Here is a 23,866-nt window from a genome sequence, read left to right as displayed (position 1 = left end):
ACAAGCTTTGTTTCCTTAGTGTTACTTCCCACTCTTTCATAACTTTGTCCAAAACTATATTGAATAATAGTGGTGAGATCCCATCTCCTTGTCTTACTCCTGTTTTAATTGAGAATGGTTCCGAAATTTCCCCTCTGAATTTAATTTTTGATTTGGTTTCTGTTAGTGTTTGTTCAATTAGTTTTCGGGTTTTAGTGTCTAGGCCTCGTTCTTCGAGAATGTGACATAGAGACTGTCTGTCTATGGAATCGTATGCCTTTTTGAAATCAACGAATGTGCAGATTATTGGTTTTGACCTGATTGCTTTAATCTTTAAAATAGTTTTAAGGTTGAATATCTGTTCCGGGCATGATCTATTAGGACGAAAGCCTGCTTGGTAATCTGAAATTGTATGTTCTAGTTGTTCTTGTGCCCTCTTTAGGAGACATGCAGATAGAATTTTGTAGGTAACTGGTAAAAGTGAAATGCCTCTGTAGTTGTTTACGTCTGATCTCTCTCCCTTTTTGTGCAGTGGGTGAATTAGTGCACACTTCCACTCCTCTGGGATATTTTCTGTCTGCCAAATTTCTTGGATGATGCTAGTGATCTCTTTTAACGAATTTGGACCAAGGTTTTTCAGTAGTTCAGCTACAATTCCATCTTCTCCCGATGATTTATTATTTTTGAGTTTTCTAATGTGACTATAAATTTCTTCTTGAGATGGTGGTAGTGAAGTCTCATTCGTGTGTTCTGGTTGTAATCTGGGGAATCTTGTACTTGGTTGTGGGCAATTTAGGAGTTGTGAGAAATATTTAGCTAGTTCTTGGCAATTTTCTTTGTTAGTTAGTGCCAATTTTCCATTCTGTTTCCGGAAGCAGAGATTTTGTGGAGTGTATCCTTTGATTTGATTTGCGAATATTTTATAAAAATCTTGAGTGTTGTGGTTCTTAAAGTTTTCTTCAATTGTGTTTAGCTGTTCATTAAGGTATTTTCTTTTAGTTTGTCTAAGTATTTTAGCTGTTTGTTTTCTCACTTTGAAAAATGTTTGTTGTGTGGTTTCTGATTTGTCACAATTGTAATTTAAAAAGGCTTGTTGTCTCTCTTCTAATGCGTTATCACAATTCGAATTCCACCATGGATGCTTGGATATTTTCTTTAACGGAATCAAATCTCTTGCTTTCTGTATAATTTTCGTTCGGAAATCTTTCCAGTTGTTTGTTGGTTGTTTATCCCATGCTTCTGTAATTTCTGATTCCTTGATCTTTTTCAAGTCAAATTTGGGAATTAGTGGTGATTTCCTTTGGCGTTTCCTTTTTGGAGTGAATTTAATTTTAACTCTGGTAAGGTAGTGGTCAGAATCTATATTTGCCCCTCTGCGGACTTGAACGTCGTGTATTTCTTTCTGGAAGTCATAGGAGATCGCAACATGGTCTATTTGAAATTCACCAAGCTGAAGGTTTGGTGATCTCCATGTTTTTTGTTTCTTGGGGTCTTTTCGAAGTGATGTTGTCACGATTTTTAGGTTGTTTTGCTGACATAACTCGATGAGTCTCATGCCGTTCTTGTTTGTGAATTTGTGTGCAGGGTAATTACCGACTGTTTTTTTATATTTCCTCTCTTTGCCAATTTGCGCGTTGAAATCCCCTAGGAGAATTTTTACATCCTCCTCTGGAATTTTGGACATTTCAGTTTCGAGTTTTTCCCAAAATTTTTCTGTCTTCTCCGGTTCTTTTTTGTTGGCAATGTTGGTAGGTGCATGAACATTAATAAATGTATATATTTTGTTGGTGTGCTTGATTCGCATGGTCATTAGTCTGTTACTGATTTGATTTATGTCTATAACAGAGTCAAGGGTGTCCTTATTTACAATAAAAGCCATGCCAAATATTGCAGCTCCTTTGCCAATTTTCTTGTCTGTTTTACTTTTAAAGATACGGTAATTGTTGTAGTCTATTGTTTCTGAATCAGTGAATCTGGTCTCTTGGAGAGCAAGGATTTGAATTTTCTGTTTGTTGAGTTCTGTTGTAAGATTATGAAGTTTGCCTGTCTGAATTAGTGTCTGAATGTTAAAAGTGCCAATAAATGTATGGGACTTTCGTGGACGTTTACTAGAGAACTCCGACTTTCTCTGTCGTACGAGCCCAAGCTCCCCAGAATCCGATAGCTTGGTTGTCGCCACAGGGCGAGTGGATTGGCCACCTGGGGTAATATTAATTTTACTTGTACGAATCATACTGCTTGTAATTAAGTTCCAGCTAATGCTGGGTAGTTAGAACCAGGGATTGTTAGTTCCTGGAGCTTGGTGTTCAGCCGCACCTCACATGGTGAACAGACGCTGGCCAGAGTACCGGTGGTTGCCACACAGACGTGTCTGGGCTTTTCAATATGCTTTATCTTGTTGATAATGCTTGCCTCTTCCGCCAGTTCCGCCGTACCGATGATCTTCATCTCCGTCTTCACTACCGTTGAGGTCTTCGCCGTATCCCTGGCAAGGGACCCTCACAAGGTACTATCACCCGGGCCAGGTGAACCAAGGTTTTTTTACGAGGTGTTACTCCTCCCCCTCCTCCTTTTACAACCGGGCTTGGGACCGGCTTAGGCGGAGTTATATATATATATACAGGGTGGTCCGTTGATCGTGACCGGGCCAAATATCTCACGAAATAAGCTTCAAACGAAAAAACTACAAAGAACGAAACTTGTCTAGCTTGAAGGGGGAAACCAGATGGCGCTATAGTTGGCCCGCTAAATGGGGCTGCAATAGGTCAAACGGATATCAATTGCGTTTTCTAAAATAGGAACCCCCATTTTTTATTACATATTCGTGTAGTACGTAAAGAAATATGAATGTTTTAGTTAGACCACTTTTTTCGTTTTGTGATAGATGGCGCTGTAATAGTCACAAACATATGGCTCACAATTTTAGACGAAGACTTGGTAACAGCTAGGTTTTTTAAACAAAAATACAGAACGTAGATACGTTTGAACATTTTATTTCGGTTGTTCCAATGTGATACATGCACCTTTGTGAACTTATCACTTCTGAGAACGCATGCTGTTACAGCGTGATTACCTGTAAATACCACATTAATGCAATAAATGCTCAAAATGATGTCCGCCAACCTCAGTGCATTTGGCAATACGTGTAACGACATTCCTCTCAACAGCGGGTAGTTCGCCTTCCGTAATCTTCGCACATGCATTGACGCATGTTGTCAGGCGTTGTCGGCGGATCACAATAGCATATATCCTTCAACTTTCCCCATAGAAAGAAATCCGGGGACGTCAGATCCGGTGAACGTGCGGGCCATGGAATGGTGCTTCGACGGCCAATCCACCTGTCATGAAATATGCTACCGCTTCAACCACACGCGAGCTATGTGCCGGACATCCATAATGTTGGAAGTACATCGCCATTCTGTCATGCAGTGAAACATTTTGTAGTAACATCGGTAGAACATTACGTAGGAAATCAGCATACATTGCACCATTTAGATCGCCATTTATAAAATGGGGCCAATAATCGTTCCTGCCATAATGCCGCACCATACATTAACCCGCCAAGGTCGCTGATGTTCCACTTGTAGCAGCCATCGTGGATTTTCCGTTGCCCAGTAGTGCATATTATGACGGTTTACGTTACCGCTGTTGATGAATGGTGGTGCTTCGTCGCTAAATAGAACACGTGCAAAAAATCTGTCATCATCCCGAAATTTCTCTTGTGCCCAGTGACTGAACTGTACACGACGTTCAAAGTCGTCGCCATGCAATTCCTGGTGTATAGAAATATGGTATGGGTGCAATCGATGTTGATGTAGCATTCTCAGCACCGACGTTTATGAGATTCTCGATTCTCGCGCAATTTGTCTGCTACTGAGGTACGGATTAGCCGCGACAGCAGCTAAAACACCTACCTGGGCATCATCATTTGTTGCAGGTCGTGGTTGACGTTTCACATCTGGCTGAACACTTCCTGTTTCCTTAAATAACGTAACTATCCGGCGAACGGTCCGGACCCTTGGATGATGTCGTCCAGGATACCGAGCAGCATACATAGCACACGCCCATTGGGCATTTTGATCACAGTAGCCATACATCAACACGATATCGACCTTTTCCGCAATATGTGAACGGTCCATTTTAACACGGGTAATGTATCACAAAGCAAATACCGTCCGCACTGGCGGAATGTCACGTGATACCACGTACTTATACGTTTGCGGCTATTATATCGCCATCTATCACAAACCGAAAAAAGTGGTCCAACTATAACATTCATATTTTTTTACGTAGTACACGAATATGTAATAAAAATAGGGGTTCCTATTTTAAAAAAACGCAGTTGATATCCGTTTGACCTATGGCAGCACCATCTAGCGGGCCAACCATAGCGCCATCTGGTTTCCCCCTTCAAGCTAGACAAGTTTCGTTCTTGTAGTTTTTTCGTTTGATGCTTATTTCGTGAGATATTTGGCCCCGTCGCTATGAATGGACCACCCTGTATATATATACATGATGTTTCATCTACATTCGACATGTCTTTTTTTGTAAGAATGGGCACATTTACGCTATTAAAAGTATTCAGTTTTGTAGAATCTGCATTAAGTGTTCAGTTCTACAGTACACAGGTACATCTGCACTGTGTATGTCCTTTCTATAAGAAGGAATGCAGTTACACTTCATTAAAAGTATTGAAATACAAAGAACTACACTTAATGCCAGATTGTCTGCTGTGGCAGCACAGAAGTCCATTCTGTCATGGCACAGCATAGCAGTGGCAGCAGTACAGTTGAGGCCTGGCCCTGCCCAACATTCACTCCAGCACGTCACATACGGTGCACAGTCTTATGTGGCTGACAGCATCCAGTAGTGAGCTTGATGACTGTAGTCTGTGGAAGAGAGACTTTCCCTGATGTGGTATTTGTGTAAATAAAGACGCAGCTGTTTGTATCTTATCCAAACAGTAGTGACAAAAATGGCTCTGAGCACTATGCGACTTAACTTCTGTGGTCATCAGTCGCCTAGAACTTAGAACTAATTAAACCTAACTAACCTAAGGATATCACACACATCCATGCCCGAGGCAGGATTCGAACCGGCGACCGTAGCGGTCGCTCGGCTCCAGACTGCAGCGCCCAGAACCGCACGGCCACTCCGGCCGGCCAGTAGTGTCAACTGTTTAAACAGCACAATGTTTGAAACCCAGGACAAGTCAGCTCCAAACTTAGGGTGACAATCTGGAAGCTGTGTCAGTGATGTCAGAGGGATTAGGGGAAATGCTTTTAAAGTTGCATTTGCTAGCTAGAAACTGAAAGATCAGAGGAGGATGGGGGAAAACCAATGTTTTTTTTTTTTTTACTTTCCTGCCATTTTATATTTAGGACAGGATTATAAACGTAGAACAAATGAAAGTTGACAACTATGCAGGCTGCACCACTATCCCAGGTTTGCCATCTTGAATTCTAATGTCACAAGGTTGGGGAAAACCTAGGAATTCTAACAACTATGCAGGCTTCAGTGGCATCCCAGGGTCCATCATCATTGACTTAGAACCAACAGGATAATTTCCCATCTCGGATTTTTTAATTTCCATGCATGTTTTAAATTTTCCACCATTTTATACATAGGACAACTGGGATATTTTAAATTTCGCATAATTTTTTTAATTTCCCCCAATTATATATATAGGGAAATTGGCCTATGACAGAGGGGGTGGGAAAGAGGTCGGGGAAAACTGGGTAACAGCACATGATGTCATACGGATAGTGGAGGGGGAATCTGACAACAATGCAGACTGGACCAGAACGTACTCAGCCCCACTGCTTCCAACTTTTGCCATAATAGTAGGGTCAATGAAAAATACCAGTCCAATAATTGTTGTGAATTAAGCAACACAATATATTCACTTTCAAGCTGTCCTTTATCTGTTCACCACGATATTTGGAGTCTCCGAACCCGCAGTCTGGACGTTATAGCTCTTTTTTTCAGAGCTATGAAACGTATTTTACACGGAAAACAAACTTTATGAAGGTAGTTATAATCTGTGTTGTTTCGTTGCAACATATTAACAAACATATCACATCTGCGCCTGTCGTATGGTTGCAACGACTCCAGTATGCCAGTTGTGAAAAATCTTCACCACAATGCTCTGAGGTATACGTGTTTCTATGGAACACGACGCATCGATTTCTGGAGACTACAATGAAATGCTACACTCACGGTACCAACAGTGTCATTGCTTATTCCAAGTCTGCCGCTTCTGACCTGATCACCAACTCTGCCATTCTCTTTAACCTTTTGATATCACCCTGTGATGCTCTTCAGATGCTGGCAGATCTCGACCATAGGCACTTCGGAACTATTGATGAACTATAACAAGCGACCGTGTTCCATGAAACCGCAAAACCCATTGCACTTTCTCCCGCAAAGACTCCATTGTGACAGCAGCTCTCCTAATTACGCTACCTGTAACGAAAGAGAGAGCGAGAAAAGAAATCACATGCATTCGCAGCACGTACAGAAGTGTATCCATAAAACTTTTATGAACTAAGCTACAGTTTGGAAAAAACCGCAGAGATACGTGGAAGTTGTAGTTTCTCCTGGGTGGACATAGGTATAAAAAAAAAGTAAACTAAATATTACGATAAATTTTATAAATAATCGGCAAGTACGCCAAAGAAGAAGAGACAGAACTACAATGGACATGTTATTCCATGGACCTTATCTCATCTGCTTAGATTCGGACCTAAGAGGACGTTCTTGTGTAAAGCTCATCTTGCTGTACCAACTGATAATGTAAGTTTTACTTAAAACCCGAAAAATATAATGGTTTTTTGTCAAAATAATTTGTGTATGTGGTCAATCAATTGGTAGTCTGATACCTGGATTGTCTCAAGTAGATATGGGCCTTAACAAAGAATTTTCATTGTTAGGCGCCATCTTAGAAAAACCTTTGACATTTTTCTTTAAGCTCATCTACGAGACGTACCGTCGATTAGTACAATTAACCTTATTTCAGATCCCACGAGACCGGCGGCAGCTATTAATAATTTAACAATTTCACTTACAGATTTTCTTTATACAGGGTGAGTCACCTAACGTTACCGCTGGATATATTTCGTAAACCACATCAAATACTGACGAATCGATTCCACAGACCGAACGTGAGGAGAGGGGCTAGTGTAATTGGTTAATACAAACCATACAAAAATGCACGGAAGTATGTTTTTTAACACAAACCTACGTTTTTTAAATGGAACCCCGTTAGTTTTGTTAGCACATATGAACAAATACGTAATCAGTGCCGTTCGTTGCATTGTAAAATGTTAATTACATCCGGAGATATTGTAATCTAAAGTTGACGCTTGAGTACCACTCCTCCGCTGTTCGATCGTGTGTATCGGAGAGCACCAAATTACGTAGGGATCCAAAGGGAACGGTGATGGACCTTAGGTGCAGAAGAGACTGGAACAGCATATTACGTCCAAATGCTAACACCTTATTATTGGTCTTCTTCACTGACGCACATGTACATTACCATGAGGGGTGAGGTACACGTACACACGTGGTTTCCGTTTTCAATTACGGAGTGGAATAGTGTGTGTCCCGACATGTCAGGCCAATAGATGTTCAATGTGGTGGCCATCATTTGCTGCACACGATTGCAATCTCTGGCGTAATGAATGTCGTACATGTCGCAGTACATCTGGTGTAATGTCGCCGCAGGCTGCCACAATACGTTGTTTCATAACCTCTGGGGTTGTAGGCACATCACGGTACACATTCTCCTTTAACGTACCCCACAGAAAGAAGTCCAGAGGTGTAAGATCAAGAGAACGGGCTGGCCAATTTATGCGTCCTCCACGTCCTATGAAACGCCCGTCGAACATCCTGTCATGCGTCAGCCTAGTGTTAATTGCGGAATGTGCAGGTGCACCATCATGCTAATACCACATACGTCGACGCGTTTCCAGTGGGACATTTTCGATCAACGTTGGCAGATCATTCTGTAGAAACGCGATGTATGTTGCAGCTGTTTGGGCCCCTGCAATGAAGTGAGGACCAATGAGGTGGTCGCCAATGATTCCGCACCATACATTTACAGTCCACGATCGCTGTCGCTCTACCTGTCTGAGCCAGCGAGGATTGTCCACGGACCAGTAATGCATGTTCCGTAGATTCACTGCCCCGTGGTTTGTGAAACCCGCTTCATCGGTAAACAGGTAGAACTGCAACGCATTCTCTGTTAATGCCCATTGACAGAATTGCACTCGATGATTAAAGTCATCAACATGTAATTGCTGATGTAGCGACACATGAAACGCGTGAAAGCGGTGACCAGCTAACACACCAACTGCACCCGCTTCTCCTTTGACGGGCCTGTTACGGACCCATTTGCGTGCTACGACCATACCTGTTGCATACAGTTGGCGGTAGATGTTTTGCAATGTGCGGCACGTTGGATGCTCTCTGTCCGGGTACCATTCTGCATACACCCTGCAGGCTTCAGCTGCATTTCGTCGACACTCGCCATAGATGAGTATCATCTCCGCCTTTTCAGAGTTCGAATACACCATGGTCACAGTTCCTACAACACTACACTATCACAGACGTCTGGTAACACGGTGTACTACAGTTGGTCTGCGTGCGGAGACGAATGCAGAATAACAATAGCAGCAAGCGCTACATGCGGACACTGCGACAGCTAGACCAAACCACAACAGTGCACTACAGCCACACTCGTAAACACGGTCGTCATCGTAAACATGTCCCTGCAGATGCTGCTCGCCGACCGTGGCCCGTGTTTGTTACAACACGCAACTGAACGTCGAAGGTTTCAAGCGTCAACTTTAGGTTACAATATCTCCGGATGTAATTAACATTTTACAATGCAACAAACGGCACTGATTACGTATTTGTTTATATGTTCAGATGTGCTAACAAAACTAACGTGGTTCCATTTAAAAAAACGTAGGTTTGTGTTAAAAAACATACTTCCGTGCATTTTTGTACGGTTTGTATTAAACAATTACACTAGCCCCTCTCCTCACGTTCGGTCTGTGGAATCGGTTCGTCAGTATTTGATGTGGTTTACGAAATATATCCAGCGGTAACGTTAGGTGACTCATCCTGTATAACGAGATAACATCCCAGGCAGAAAAGGTCTGGTCACAGGATTCCAGTTCCATTATAGGATTTCATTTGTAGATGCTACTCTTGTTATCTTATATTGGGGAATCGAGACGAAACCACGAAGCTAAGTTACGTATTGCAGTAGTGTACATCGAACAGACTTGGCAAATATTCTCTGGTGCAATAAGCACACGACTTCTCACGAGCCTGGAATAATATCTGTAGTGTTGGGTAAATAGGAAAAGGACAATTAATTATCGACGATTACGGAACTACCCTGGGAACTGAGCTTGTTTACTGAGTGCTTATACATGTCGGGCTAAATTAAACTACATATTACAGTGTTAATAATATTCCTACATTAGTTATTTCTCTTTTATGCTGAGCCATTGCATTAATGTGTGTTTCTTTTTTATATGTCACGGCTCATTTCATTCTGTTACATTACACTGATGGCAAAGATAAAGAGTCACAAATAATTTCTATTTTATTACATTACAAAGTGAATCGACAAAAAACTTTATGAGGCTCACTGTGTATCACATACTTTAAAATCATTATAACCATAGGCCAGTTAAAATTTGGAAGCTGGGAGAATCCAGTTTCATACACAAACCTTTGCCTAATGGCATAATACTTTTAAGATACATATTACTACACAGAGAACACCGAAAGATATCCATTATACACTATCCGATCAAAAGAACCCGAACACACCTATGTCATACGGAACTGGCCACTAGATGTCACGAGAAGCAGGGCCTGCCAGCATAAAAGGAGGCAGAGAGCAACGTGTTCCCATCAGAGAAGCTGTGACAGCAGAATGGGTTGGCCAGGAGTACTCACTGACTTCGAACCTGGACCAGTCATCGGATTTCACCTGAGAAACAAATTCATCACGGACATATCAAATCTTCCAGTCGTTGATGTGACTGTGGACACGTGAAGAACAAACTAAGACCTGGCAAATCTTAGTGTACAGACTGACAGGGACAGCCGAGCATCCTGAAGAGTGGCTGTAAAGAATTGCATGAAATCAGCGGAACAGATCACTCGTAAGTTGCAGAGTGCTACGAGCAATCCAACTAGCACAGTGATTGTGCACAGGGAGTTAAAAAGAATGGAGTACGCTGGACGAGCAGTTGCTCCTAAGCCATACATTTCTGTGACCAACACTAAGCGACGCTTGAGGTGTGTAAAGAGCGGCGTCACTGCATCTACATCTACTTCTACATCATACTCCGCAAGCCACCTAATGGTGTGTGGGGGAGGGTACTTTCGATACCACTATCTGATCCCTACAACCCTGTTCCACTCGCGAATAGTGGGAAGAATGACTGTCGGTAAGCCTCTGTATTGGCTCTAATTAGTTTTAGTTTGCTTTTAGTTTTAGTTATGTTCCGTAGATCATTTTTCCGATTATTTTATCGATATGATTGGAACAAGTCAGATTAATGAATAGTGCTAATATTAATATTACTGAAATTTTTAGTTCTACACATTCAACTACATTTAGAGGTACAATTTTTTTTTATCATTTCTGAAAGAAAAGCTCGTCCGTGGAGTAGAAGGAGTTGTCCAAAAGAAATGATTTTAAGCTAGATTTAAAACTTGATCTGCTACCTGCCAGGCACTTTATGCTGTGGGCAAATGATCAAAGATTTTTGTTGCTGAATAATGTACTCCTTTTTGAGCAACTAACAGCTTCAATAACGAATAGGAAAGGTCATTTTTCCCTCTAGTATTGTACGTATGAACATCACTGTTCTTCGCGAATTGAGATGGATTATTTGTAAAAAATTTCATTAGCGAATATATGTGCTCTGATGGTGCAGTTAAAATACCTAACTCCTGGAAAAGCAATTTTCTCCTCGTGGTCAATCGCGAGATGTATGTGGGGAGAAGTAATATGTTGTTTGATTCCTCCTGAAAAGTGCTGTCCCGAAATTTTAATAGTAAATCTTCCCGTGATACGCAACGCCTTGTAATGTCTGACAGTGGAGTTTGTTTAGCGTCTCCGTAACGCTCTCTCGCCAGCTAAACGATCCCGTGACGAAACTCGCCGCTCTTCATTGCATCTTCTCTATCTCCTCTATCAGTCCTACCTGATAGGGATCCCAGATAGATGAACAATACTCAAGAATCGGGCGAACAACCGCCTTATAAGAAACTTCTTTTGTGGATGAGTTGCATTTTCTTAAGATCCTTCCGATGAATCTAAGTCCGGTGTCTCCTTTTACCACTATCTGTTTTATGTGGTCATTCCACTTAAGGTCGCTCTGGATAGTTACACCTAGATATTGGATCACTGAAAACGAGGGATTTGGAGTGATGAATCGTCTATTCCCTGTGGCAATCCGGTGGAAGGATTTCGGGCCGGTGAATGCCTGGAGAACGTTACCTGCCATCGTGTCTAGTACCAACAGCGAAGTACAGGCCAGGAGGTGTCACAATGTGCGGGATATTTTTCGTGGTTGGGGTGTGATCCTATTACTGCGTCTAAGAAAACGCTAAATGCAAAAGGATGTGGACACATTTACGGCATTGTATACTGCTTACTGTACAGGAACAGTTCGGAGACGATGATTGTGTCAGCATTACAGCGCATCCTGTCATAATGCGCCATTTGTGAGGCAATGGTTAGTGGACAGCAAGATTCCTGAAATCGACAGGCCCATCCAGATCCCGACCTGAACCCAGCGGAAGACGTTTGGGATGAGTTAGAACGTCGACTATGCTCCAGATTCCAGCGTCCAACGTCACTATCGTCTCTGGTTTTGGCTCTTGAGTAAGAACGGGCAGCCATTCCTCTACAACAGAAATTCAGACACCTCATTGGAAGTGTCCCCAGCAGAGACGAAGCCATCGTAAAGGTGGAGGGTGGATACACCCAGTATTGGCTTGGTTCAAATGGCTCTGAGCACTATGCGACTTAAATTCTGAGGTCATCAGTCGCCTAGAACTTAGAACTAATTAAACCTAACTAACCTAAGGACATCACACACATCCATGCCCGAGGCAGGATTCGAACCTGCGACCGTAGCGGTCGCTCGGTTCCAGACTGTAGCGCCTAGAACCGCACGGCCACTCCGGCCGGCACACCCAGTATTAATGTCAACTAGTTGGTGTCCAGATACTTTTGATAAGAATGTCATTGTATGATAGTATGTGAAATATCGCGGAATAATGCCGCGCGGCATTAGCCGAGCGGTCTAGGGCGCTGCATTCATGGCCTGTGCGGCTGGTCCCGGCGGAGATTCGAGTCCTCCCTCGGGCATGGGTGTGTGTGTTTGTCCTTAGGATAATTTAGATTAAGTAGTGTGTAAGCTTAGGGACTGATGACCTTAGCTGTTAAGTCCCATAAGATCTCACACACATTTGAACATTTTCCTTGCTAACGTAATTAAATAATGGGATCATGTCTTCCCGACGCATATTGTGTTCGTAAATGAAATAAATCACCCGTTTGGGCAGCTGGTGGGTAACAATTTCCATAATGATAGCGTACTATGTTTGCACTACGGCTTGACAACATACAGGGTGAACGAACCGAAAACCTGCAGGGACGGATTCCTGACTGGAAGTGGAGGAAAGAAGGTCCTATGAACGTACGTCGGAATCGTTGCCTCAGTAGATGGCGCTGACGAATAACAGTTCCTCTGACCACGCGCCGTCTGTTCCTTGTATGTTGCAGGCTGTGTGATTGATGCAGCGTACTGTAAGCAGCAGCATGGTCCGGTATTCAAGTCACGTACAAGCCAGGGTGGTGTTTGTGTACGGTCAAGCAGATGCAAACAGTCGAAAGGCAGCACGGCTATACAAAAACAATTAGCCTCGCACACACCAACCACATCACACAACATTTCAAGCCATTTTTTGGCCGTTTCTGTGATCACGGGTCCTTTCAGACACGAACGTATGGGGAGGCGGCGGACTGTGCGTACACCAAATCTGGAGGACTGGGTTCAACAGGATATTGTAGTGAATCCTTGTGCAAGCTCTAGGTAAGTGATTTGCCAACATGATGTAAGCCAAAGTACGATTACGTGTCATCTGCATGACAACCACTACTATCCATATCACCTGCAGTCCCATGGAGGCCACTTCGAACATCTGCTGTGACATGGATACGATGCAGGTCTGTACTGTGTTCTGGGATGATCTGTGGTCGTTGCATGCGCACCGTCCATTTCCAGGCAGGAATCCGCCCTTATAGTTTGTCGGTTTTATTGATGTTCACCCTGTATAAAGTATGTCTTCAGTTCAAATTCCAGAAGTGCTTGCAAGCATTTTGCAGAAAATTATTGTCAGCCCGAATAAATTTGGCCAGGCAATTTTCGTAACACACAGGTGTTAAACGTACATCTTGTCATTCCGTACTGAAGTCCTTTCGCCTGAAAACTTACCACGTTTCAACTGTGCAGGATTAATTTCACATGATAATGAAGAGTGCATTAAGTATTGGGAGTAGTTGCGTAAAACGATTATTGGTGACGAACTTGACAGCAAATAAAATCTTCTCGGTTGTCAAGCCGCGTCTTTTCCAATAAAATTCTCGAGCTTTTCATGGCTATCTCCGCCATCGTCGTCAGGAGTAAAACCACTGAGTGGCAGGGAGGGCACGGTTTTACGCCTACATAGCCACGATTGCGGCCTCTGACACGAATCAGAGGGGGCCGAAAAGACGCGTGCGCGGAAGGTAAGTTGGGCGGCTCATAGCAGCTCCGGTCCGCCGCGGGGCGGAATGACGTCAAGTGACGCGAGAGGCCAGAGCCATGTTTGAAATTTCCGTCCCCGCCTCCCTGCAAGCGTCAAGCATTCGTCGATGCTTCCTTTCGACATCCAAAGCCCGCCCACACATCCTACTAAGTGTGCACCCCTGGTTCAAAAATGTTTCAAATGGTTCTAAGCACTATGGGACTTAACATCTGAGGTCTTCAGTCGCCTAGAACTTAGAACTACTTAAACCATACTAACCTAAGGACATCATACACATCCATGCCCGAGGCAGGATTCGAACCTGCGACCGTAGCAGCAGCGTGGTTTAAGACTGAAGCGCCTAGAACCGCTCGGTCACAAGGCCGGCTGCAACCCTTGTCTCTGTTAAAACTGTTGCTGTTTATTCTAATCTGGCCACCTCTTTTATAACGGAATTCCAATATGTTGACGCATGAACAAAGACTGTCGTATTTTCAAACTGTATTTTCGGTCCGTTTTCCAGGTAATGCTCAGTTATGACCGACTTATCGAGCTCCTTTTGTTTAATACGTCGCTTGTACTCGGTATAACGCTCTGCAGCTGTGAGAATTGTCTGATCTATATGGATATTGCCGCATTCGCAAGAGACGCATACACACTGGACACACGAAGATCTATGTGGTCTTGATCCTACCTTGTATTTTAAGAGCGATGAAGCTGGATTTCATCTTTATGTCCCTGAGAATGAGACTGATCGCAACTGGTACACTGAAAACCCCCACATTGTGAATAAAATTTCTCATCGGAGGAAAAACTGGAATTTCGTAGTGGAATTATCGGCCTGCTTTTCCCTAAAACCACTGTCAATATAGTTTATCGTCAAATTGTAGAGAACTTGGCTCACGTCTCGACAATCGCTGTCTCGTATTTATGAGGACTTCAGAGAAGAACGCACAATGAGCGAAGTTCTCTGGCCCCCTTGTTCATCGGACTTACCTGTTTGTCATTTTTATCTATGGGGAGATTGGAAAAGTGTACGAAAATAAGACCAAACTGTAGAGCAACTGAAGGAAAACATAAATTAGGAAACGGAAAGAACTGATGTTACATTTCCACGAAAAGTGAGTGTGAATGTGATTTCAGGAGCACAACAATGCTTAGACGTGCAGGGCGTCCATTTCCAAGATTTGTTGCAATATTTGAATTGTTGTAATTTTGAAAATGATTATCTAATTCTAACTAAAAGCATATTTTCCGAAGATGAATGCGCGTATTGATGATACGAGGAGGCTTTTCTCTTGAACATAATGCACTTTCACGTCCTGCATATATCTCTAAAACGTTCTAAATATGTTACATATTCTTATAAATCCATTGGCCGATAGACCGTAAGAAGAATAACTGCAGATTATTTCTTGTCTAACAAGGGGAGGCCGCCATTTGTGAAATTCAGATTCGCTTCATACTGCGCATAATAAAAGCTCATGGCCAGAGGTGTAATGTGGCAAAGCACCAAGATGCACTTCTCAGCCATGGTCGAGAAAATCGACAGTTAAAAGAAACCGCTGCGATGAAATACTCTCTACGACTAATAATTTTCCACAGCGTCGTGGCGCAGCGGTAAGCGCTCGGGTTCGTAATCCGAAGTTCGCCGGATCGAATCTCGCGCCACGCAATTTTTTTTATTATTAGTTTTTTTTGTAATATATATATATATATATATATATATATATATATATATATATATATATATATATATATATTGCTTATGCATGTTGGTGAAGGCGGATCGCTCTCCAATTGTACCGCCTCCATTTTCCCGTTTGTTTAACAGGGTGTACCAAAGCTCTCACGTCCGCACCGATTTTCGACGATGTTATAAGTTGCGCTAGGGACCGCATCTACCTTCTTTCGAAGTTAGCAGGCAACTACGCTGTTATGCGGCGGCTCATTTCGGCCCATTCAACATCTGTCCTTCAAGTGTAACGAGCGAGTAACTGAGTTTATATTTCATACCTGCCACAGCAAATTTGTGTTAGTGGGGTCTCTATTCTAATTCGAACGTTTGACTTACGCTATACGTATTCGTTTCGGAATATCGTTTCTACGTCTTCCGTTAACTATACGTGGTTAACATTATGAGGACAATTAATAACATTTATGAAATACAACTTTGTTTGCGGAAAACATAATGATGTTCGAAGTCGTCAGTTTTTCCACGACAAACGACTTTCAACAACTTATTATATGCATAATTGTTGCAACAGATTACCGGGAATTATATATATATATATATATATATATATATATATATATATATTATGAACCTGACCGCTTACCGCTGCGCTACGACGCTGTAGTAAATTATTAATCGTAGAGAGTATTTCACCGCATCGGTTTCTTTTAACTGTCGATTTTCTCGACAACGGCTGAGAAGTGCATCTTGGTGCTTTGCCACATTACACCTCTGGCCATGAGCTTTTATTATGCGCAGTATGAATCGAATCTGAATTTCACAATTGGCGGCCTCCCCTTGTAAGTTGAACTTCACTATATCTTCGGGATCGACATGTAAGGAATTGAAGAACGTTTGTAGATTCTTTCTTGCACGTCGGATTCTTCGACATTTGTTATCATGTTTTTGCAAGATATACAGCGTCTGCTTGCGTTGCATGCCAGTTTACATTCCTCAACTCCTCTTTTACACCTCAAAGAGAGCGTGCACGTTGCTGATAAACGTATGTGGCCTCTCACGATAACTCTAGACCGATAATCAAATCCCCTACTAACTATTTTGGTAGATTTCGGATAAATTTTTTAGTTTTGGTTCAGTTTTTTCCTTAATACATATTCTCTATTTGAGCATTTTTCTTCCGTGTATGTTTCTGAGAGTGTTTTACGCTATTATTTCTTCATTGTGCTCAACGTTTAGATACTGGTCACTGTCGGGAACTGAGAAGATGTATTTCAGAGTGTCGTATTTGTGTATAATGTATATAAAACTCATCAGTGCCCCTACGAGCATTATTTTACAACTAACGGTCATAGCGAGTGTAAGTACGCAGGTAGTGACGTGATACGAATTGAATTATTCTGTATGGCGGAACCAGGAGATGTCGTGACACTCAAAGTTCGCTAGGTGCCCATCGCGCAGGAGCTGCATTTCACCTTGAAAGGACACTCCGAATCGATTGGGTATTTGTGCCTCGGAAAAAAAACCACCCTGCCAGCTAACTTCGTAGCACATCGTAAAAAAGTTGCTCTGCTGCTTACGAAACAAGTCCACATAAAAAAGGTGAATGCTAGCGTCTAGAGAGTTCCAGGAACCAGTATCAATTGAAGTATCCCATGTGGTGCACGCACTACTGTATTTCAGCGGATTGGAATAACAACACATTTTGCGTACTGACACGCGTGTCTGTTAAGGCAAATTCGCTTACTAGTGCCCACGGGCGACGCAATATTCCACATTAGCCTGTCGATGTAACATAATAACGTAAAGGCCCAGAACGCTCTCGTCCACTGCGAAGCACTGGGCAAGTTAATCAAACGCTGCCACGCCTATCTGCCTGGTATAATAGCTGGCTTCCGCGCCAGATACACTAAGACTGCACCGAGCGAGTTGGCGCTGCAGTACGACAATGAACATCCATTCGAGAGGACGGCGGTTCAAATATCCTTCGAATTACCCGGGTTTATGTCCCCCATTATCTCTTGAGGTAAATACAAGGCATAATCAAAAAATAACGGAAAATTTTGTTTTTTCAAAGAATATTTTTTTATTCATCAACATCAAATTTGTCCCCTTCAAAGTAATCCCCCTCAGGTATAAAACACTTGTTACAGCGCCTTTTCCAGTCTTGCAAGAACTACTGGATCTCACTTTTCGTTGCGGGCCGGCCGCGGTGGCCGAGCGGTTCTAGGCGCTTCAGTCCAGAACAGCGCGACCGCTACGGTCACAGGTTCGAATCCTGCCTCGGGCATGGATGTGTGTGATGTCCTTAGGTTCGTTAGGTTTGAGTAGTTCTAAGTTCTAGGGGACTGATGACCTCAGATGTTAAGTCCCATAGTGCTCAGAGCCATTTGAACCATTATTTCGTTGCGGTGTTCAGCTCCTTCAGTGATTTTGTTTTTATCTCATCAATGGTGGAAAAACATTTTTTCGTGGTTCTCTACAACCTCGGGAATAATAACAAGTTGCACGAGCCACGTGCGGCGAATATGGTGGCTGAGGCAACATAACGGTTGTGAAGTAACAAGCTGCTGGTTTGACTGCTGCAGGACGGACTGAATCTGACAGGTCGGGTGTGGGCCGAACTGAATGCTTGTTGGGGAGGACAGCTGCGTCAGACAGGCGAACTGAGAGGAAGTAAAGCAGGCTAGCAAGCCATGACGTCCAGCGGTCATCGAGGTTTTCCCAAGCAGGAAGAGGGTTTGTTACGGCGACATGTTCGCTGGACGAAGTAATATGGGGGGATCTGTGACATCAAATGTCGTCACTTATATGATTTTAATGAAAATACATTAAAACTCATTACAGCCATCCCAGGGAAGAACCACTGCCGCGCGGGATTAGCCGAGCGGTCAGCCGACACGGTAGCTCAGCGTGTTCGGTCAAAGAGTTAGCTGCCCTCTGTAATAAAAAAACTGAGTTAATGTATTAACGACGAACTGAAACGGGTGTCTTGCGACGTCCGCCCCAAGCAGATGTAGCGAACTAAAACGAACAAAATGAGACTTAAAAAATAAAAAGTCGGTCTAAGGCGCAGGCTGGTCCCGGCGAAGGTTCGAGTCCTCCCTCGGGCATGAGTGTGTGTGTTTGTCCTTAGGATAATTTAGGTTAAGTAGTGTGTAAGCTTAGGGACTGATGACCTTAGCAGTTAAGTCCCATAAGATTTCACACACATTTGAACGTTTTTTTTTAAGATCCAGTAACAGTTTTGGAACTGCGGCTGTGGGACGAGCCCATTAAACACAAATCCATACCTGAAGCATTAATAGTCAAAAAGTTATTGACATTATCACCATTATTGTTTATAGTAAATTGCAGCAACAGAATCAAATAAATGGGTCAAATGGCTCCAAATACTATGGAACTTAACATCTGAGGTCATCAGTTCCCTTAGACTTGGAACTACTTAAACCTAACTAACCTAAGGACATTGAGAGGTGGCATGAGCCCCCTCTCATACTTCTATCTTACGATTTTCGTCTCTAATTGCACGCGGTGAAAAGTTGCTATTCCTTCACACGCGGACTTCCCACGCAGCGTCTCTCGTCACCCAGGTGGTCTGGTGACAGGCGGGCTCTGCGGATCTCGAGAGGGTTAAGCCGACGGGTGTGAGGGAGTCGATTGAATGCTTTCCAGACGCCGACATTGTCAAGAGACACGCCCGCAGGGGCCTGAAGTAGCGGCTGGGCTAGAGGTTCCGTTACTTCGCAGAAACTTAGCGAAAACACTTTCTGGCGGGCTACCAGCGAGGCGTGGGAATGACTTGTGTACCCAGGCAGTTGCGGCGGGAAAATTCCCGCGCTTTCTGAAAAATAGTAACTGTGATTGGCTTACTCAGGGCATAGCTCCGTGACGTAGCAAAATCAGCGCAGAAATTGGCGCCAAGAATCTCCATTGGTGGAATGGTAGTGCTCCGGCAATAGAGTGGAATTTTCCGCCGGTTTTCGAGTTGCTGATTGGAACGTTTAACCACGGCCACTGTCGTGGGGGCGGGAATGTTCTGTGTTCGGCCTGTACGGGTGCTCTAGGAGTCGTCTCTCGCCTTTCGGTCGGAGTAGGTTACAGGACTGAGCTCTCGCTGCTCGGGTCAGCCTGCCTTCCGTGGGCTGTCTAATATACTTTTATTTAATTGTAACTGTTTGACGAAGTTGCTGAAGTTTCGACTTCAACGTAACTTTCCGAGTACAGTTGGCAATTGAGCGTTCTGTGTACAAGAGGCCTATGTTGTCTGTATTGAGCAGTTTTGGCTAATGTTGACTGTATCAGAGTTACTGGGTGACTTCGCTTGTTAAAATCAATCACTGTACCGTCAGTGATTGTGTGGCGAGCCTTCTTCGTCTCCCTCAGAGGCGCATTTGTATTGCTAGGAAGTATTTAGTCTGGAACAACCAGGCCAGGATAATTTGTTTCGAGCTATACTCGTGACATTATCGTCACCACGACGGGACGTCAAAGCAATCAACCATCGCTTCCAGTACGCCAGATCGTGTCCTTGCAGCTAAGAAGACAGCTGGGTAATGTACGTCCGCAGCATAGGCAAAGCAGGCATTTTTGCTAGGCGATAATCAGAGCTCAGCAGAGCGCGCCTGTTCGTCTTTTCCAACTTTGTTCTATCTTGGGTGTTCATCGTCTGAGTTCTCACTAATGTAGCAGCAATTAATGTTGGGTTAGCTGTGTGTCTCTCTTAAGATTTGAGTGGCAAGGAATTGGCTCCACATACCACTTCGTCATAAACCTCACAATCTAGTTTAGGGACAACTTCACCTTCACAGCGTTTGTTTGAGTATCCAATTTGAGCCAATTTGATGTATTGTAAATGTTTCTTGTGTTTTTGTTTATTATTTTGTGTTTAGTCTTAATAAATCATATTGTTATTTTGGACAGAACTTTCATTCTGTTCATCGGTAGAGCAACCCTATCATTTCTCACTATGTTAATGAAACCTTCCTTTATTTAACTTATTTATGAAATTAAATTATTGCAGGTGCCAAACTCTTTTCTACTCCACTTGCAGGGTTGATTTCAGTCAGTTCGCGTGTATTTTTTAATCCATGTGCAACAGCAAAAGTCGGAGTTAGAATAGGGGGGGCTTAGAGCATCATTTACATATGTAGATTCTAGAAGAATTTAGTGTTAAATACACTGCTAGCCCTGGCACCTCGCAACATCACACACATCCATGACCGAGGCAGGATTCGAACCTGCGATCGTAGCAGCAGCGCGGTTCCGGACTGAAGAGCCTAGAACCGCTCGGCCACAGCGGCCGGCAGCAACAGAATCCAGCAAAAAAGTCACACTCGTGATACAGCAGACGAAAGAAGATAATGCCTGTAGTATTATGAACAAATATTTTACCGAATTAAATAACAAAAATGTTGTAAACAGTTTAGTTTATTAACGTAAATAGTGCCATAACCATGAACTGCTCCACAGAGACACAAATAACCTTATCAACACGAGTTTCCTTCCTTAATATTCAATAACTTTCCACGCGTATTGAATTGCAGTTGTGATTTATAAAATAGGTAAAGTTGGTGTTTTAACTAGTGCCGACTGTGGTGGTTTATGTTTTCCAAATCTGTTTTGTTAAAATCATATATAAACGAGTTTGTTAAGAGACTGGAAAATGACTGCAAAGATTTTCATATCTTTGCTGTAAGTAATTATATGAAATTGTTATGAAAATTACAAATTTTGGTTAGGATGCAAGTGTGTGCACTGAATTGAAGAGTGGTCATGTGTGCGAACCTTTAAATAAGCGTGTGGGGCAGAGCTCGTGGTCTTTCGCCTCTCGTCTTGCGTCTGGCATGCTGGTGAAGTACAGGGGGGAGTCAAAAGTCCTTGGACACCTTCATAAGTTGGAAGATTAAAGGGAAAATTGAAATTTGATGATGGCAACATAGGTTTGATGTGGGGCCGCAACTTTTGGAGTGAATGTCATTCATGGCCGCCATCTTGAAATCCGCCATTTTGGATTCAAGTCTTTTTTTTTTAATGGGAAGGGGGTGCATGACACATGAAATAACACTCGCTTGAGCTCTGGAATTGAGTGGTGTAATTTGTTTTTGTCTATCTTGTACAGTTTAGAAGTTATTAATGTGGTTGCAGCGACTACAGTTTTGCATTGCACGGGATGGACAACATGTAGAACATGTGTTGTAGCAGTCGGTATGAAGGTAATTTCCCAACTTTGAACATTAATAACCTCTAAACTATACAAGATAGACAAAAACAAATTACACCATAAATTCCAGAGCTCAAGCGAGTGTTGTTTGATGTGTCATACACCCCCCTTCCCATTAAAAAAAACTGACTTGAATCCAAAATGGCGGATTTTAAGATGGCGGCCATAAATGACATTCACTGCAAAAGTTGCGGCCCCACATCAAACGTATGTTCCCATCATCACATTTTAATTTTCTCTTTAATCTTCCAACTTATGAAGGTGTCCAAGGACTTTTGACTCGCCCTGTATTCCGTCTGCAGCCGGTAATGCTATGGGCAGTGCGTATGCCGCGAATGTTGTTTTCGTGTACAGGACTTGTATGTTGCGGTTTAGCGCATGTTGCTGGGTATAATGCTACGTCTGCACAAAGTGATACCAAAATTTACACTGGCGATAGACACTATATTCAATGAGTTAGTTGTTTGTGGCCACTATTTGTGTACATTGTGCTTTTCTAAAACTAATTAAAAGGGATTTATATAAAACTTAAAATCAGTCTGTTTCGAGCATTGCTATAATCCTTTGGGATTTGGACCAACAGATCCAACCTCAGTACATCTTTTTTTAATTATTCGCTAATGTCTGAAATAAAACAGCCCTTTTGTTTTACATTCCTGTTTTGAAAGTTCCGTAATTCTAATGGTATCTAATAAGTTTCACGTAATACATTAAATCTCATAAAATTTATTATTCCATTTAGTTACTAGAAGGTCATGTTTATCCAATATATGTTCGCAATATTTTGCATTTACGAATGAAGCCATAATTAAGAAAATTTAGGTTAGCATTGTTCTCTTTCACTATTATATAATATGATGTATATCCTATGTAAAAGCCTTTTTTTATTGTATACGCCAGTTTTAGCATAAAATAAGCAATGTTTTGTGGATAGTTACTCACAAAAATGTTAAACTTTTAATAGTTAATTTAATAAATTGGCACCGTAGCTTTGTTGACTTGATTGTTGAGAAAACGTATAAATAGGAGGAGCACAAGACTCAAGAATGGTTAGTTGGAGACAGTTTTGAGACGCAAGCACTGTGGCGCACGCCTGCTCAATAACGTAATTGTTGTAATACTGTATTGTGACTATGTATTCTGTTATGTGGAGTGGGTTCCCATTAACAAGAAATGGTCTAGCTTGTAATAAATAAACCACTATAAAACGACTTGGTACCTGGATTATTTCATGGAATTCACGTAACTTGATCCAGTTAGCAGATGAAATGGACCGAGGCAGCGACTACTTCAGCAGCAGCAGTAGGGAGCAGATTACTGCGAGTTATACCGAACTAAGATACGTACAAGAGATCAACTGAACCATACATGTGTCACTGCAGAACAAATTACTAAAGTGTAATGTTTTGGAAACTGTTCTAGCAGTAAACATTTGCATTTGCCTCAAAGTAATTCTTTGAGTGGTGGAGGCCAATGTGATCAGTAAGAAACACCTCCATGATCACATGTTCTTGATGTCTATGGAACACAAGAATAACAACAATTTTTAGGTTTTTTTGTTTAAATCAAATAATCTCTTTTCGATGTTGAAAATTTCGCCCCAGCAAAATTTCAGTCTCCCCAAGTAACAATAGTTTCGTTACAGTGTGTTGGAGGAGCTGGGATTGTCGTAAGTCAAACTGGTGTGCTAATAAATCGTAATTAATCGCATCGTAAATGGGCTCACAGCTTCATGTACTCAACAGATTCTTCTGTGATGGCAGGAAATAATAATATATCGCAAAACAAGGGCAGAGTCATGTAGAAAAGGGAACGTGGCACTGCGCTTTGGTTGAAACAAGATGGCTTTCACATCATTCGTAGTACGAATCAAACTCTGTAAATTGGAGACAATATTTCTAACATGCTACAGAACTATCTAGCGGCAAAAAAGTCCTCAATATTTTTGACCAATTTTACATATATCCCCCCTTAAATGACTCTTACGCCAAAGAACAGGCAAAAAAGAAGAAAGAGTAGTTAGTTTTGCATCTGAACGAAAACAATACAAAGGGCGTTCAAAAAGTTTCGCACAGTTGTCTCTAATTTTATTATTTTTTGCTGAAGGAGAATGAAATTTTTTGTGAACACACTTGGAACAT

This window comes from Schistocerca nitens, chromosome 4, assembly GCF_023898315.1.
Source record: "Schistocerca nitens isolate TAMUIC-IGC-003100 chromosome 4, iqSchNite1.1, whole genome shotgun sequence".
NCBI lineage: Eukaryota > Metazoa > Arthropoda > Insecta > Orthoptera > Acrididae > Schistocerca > Schistocerca nitens.
Note: the sequence above shows the minus strand (reverse complement) of the source record.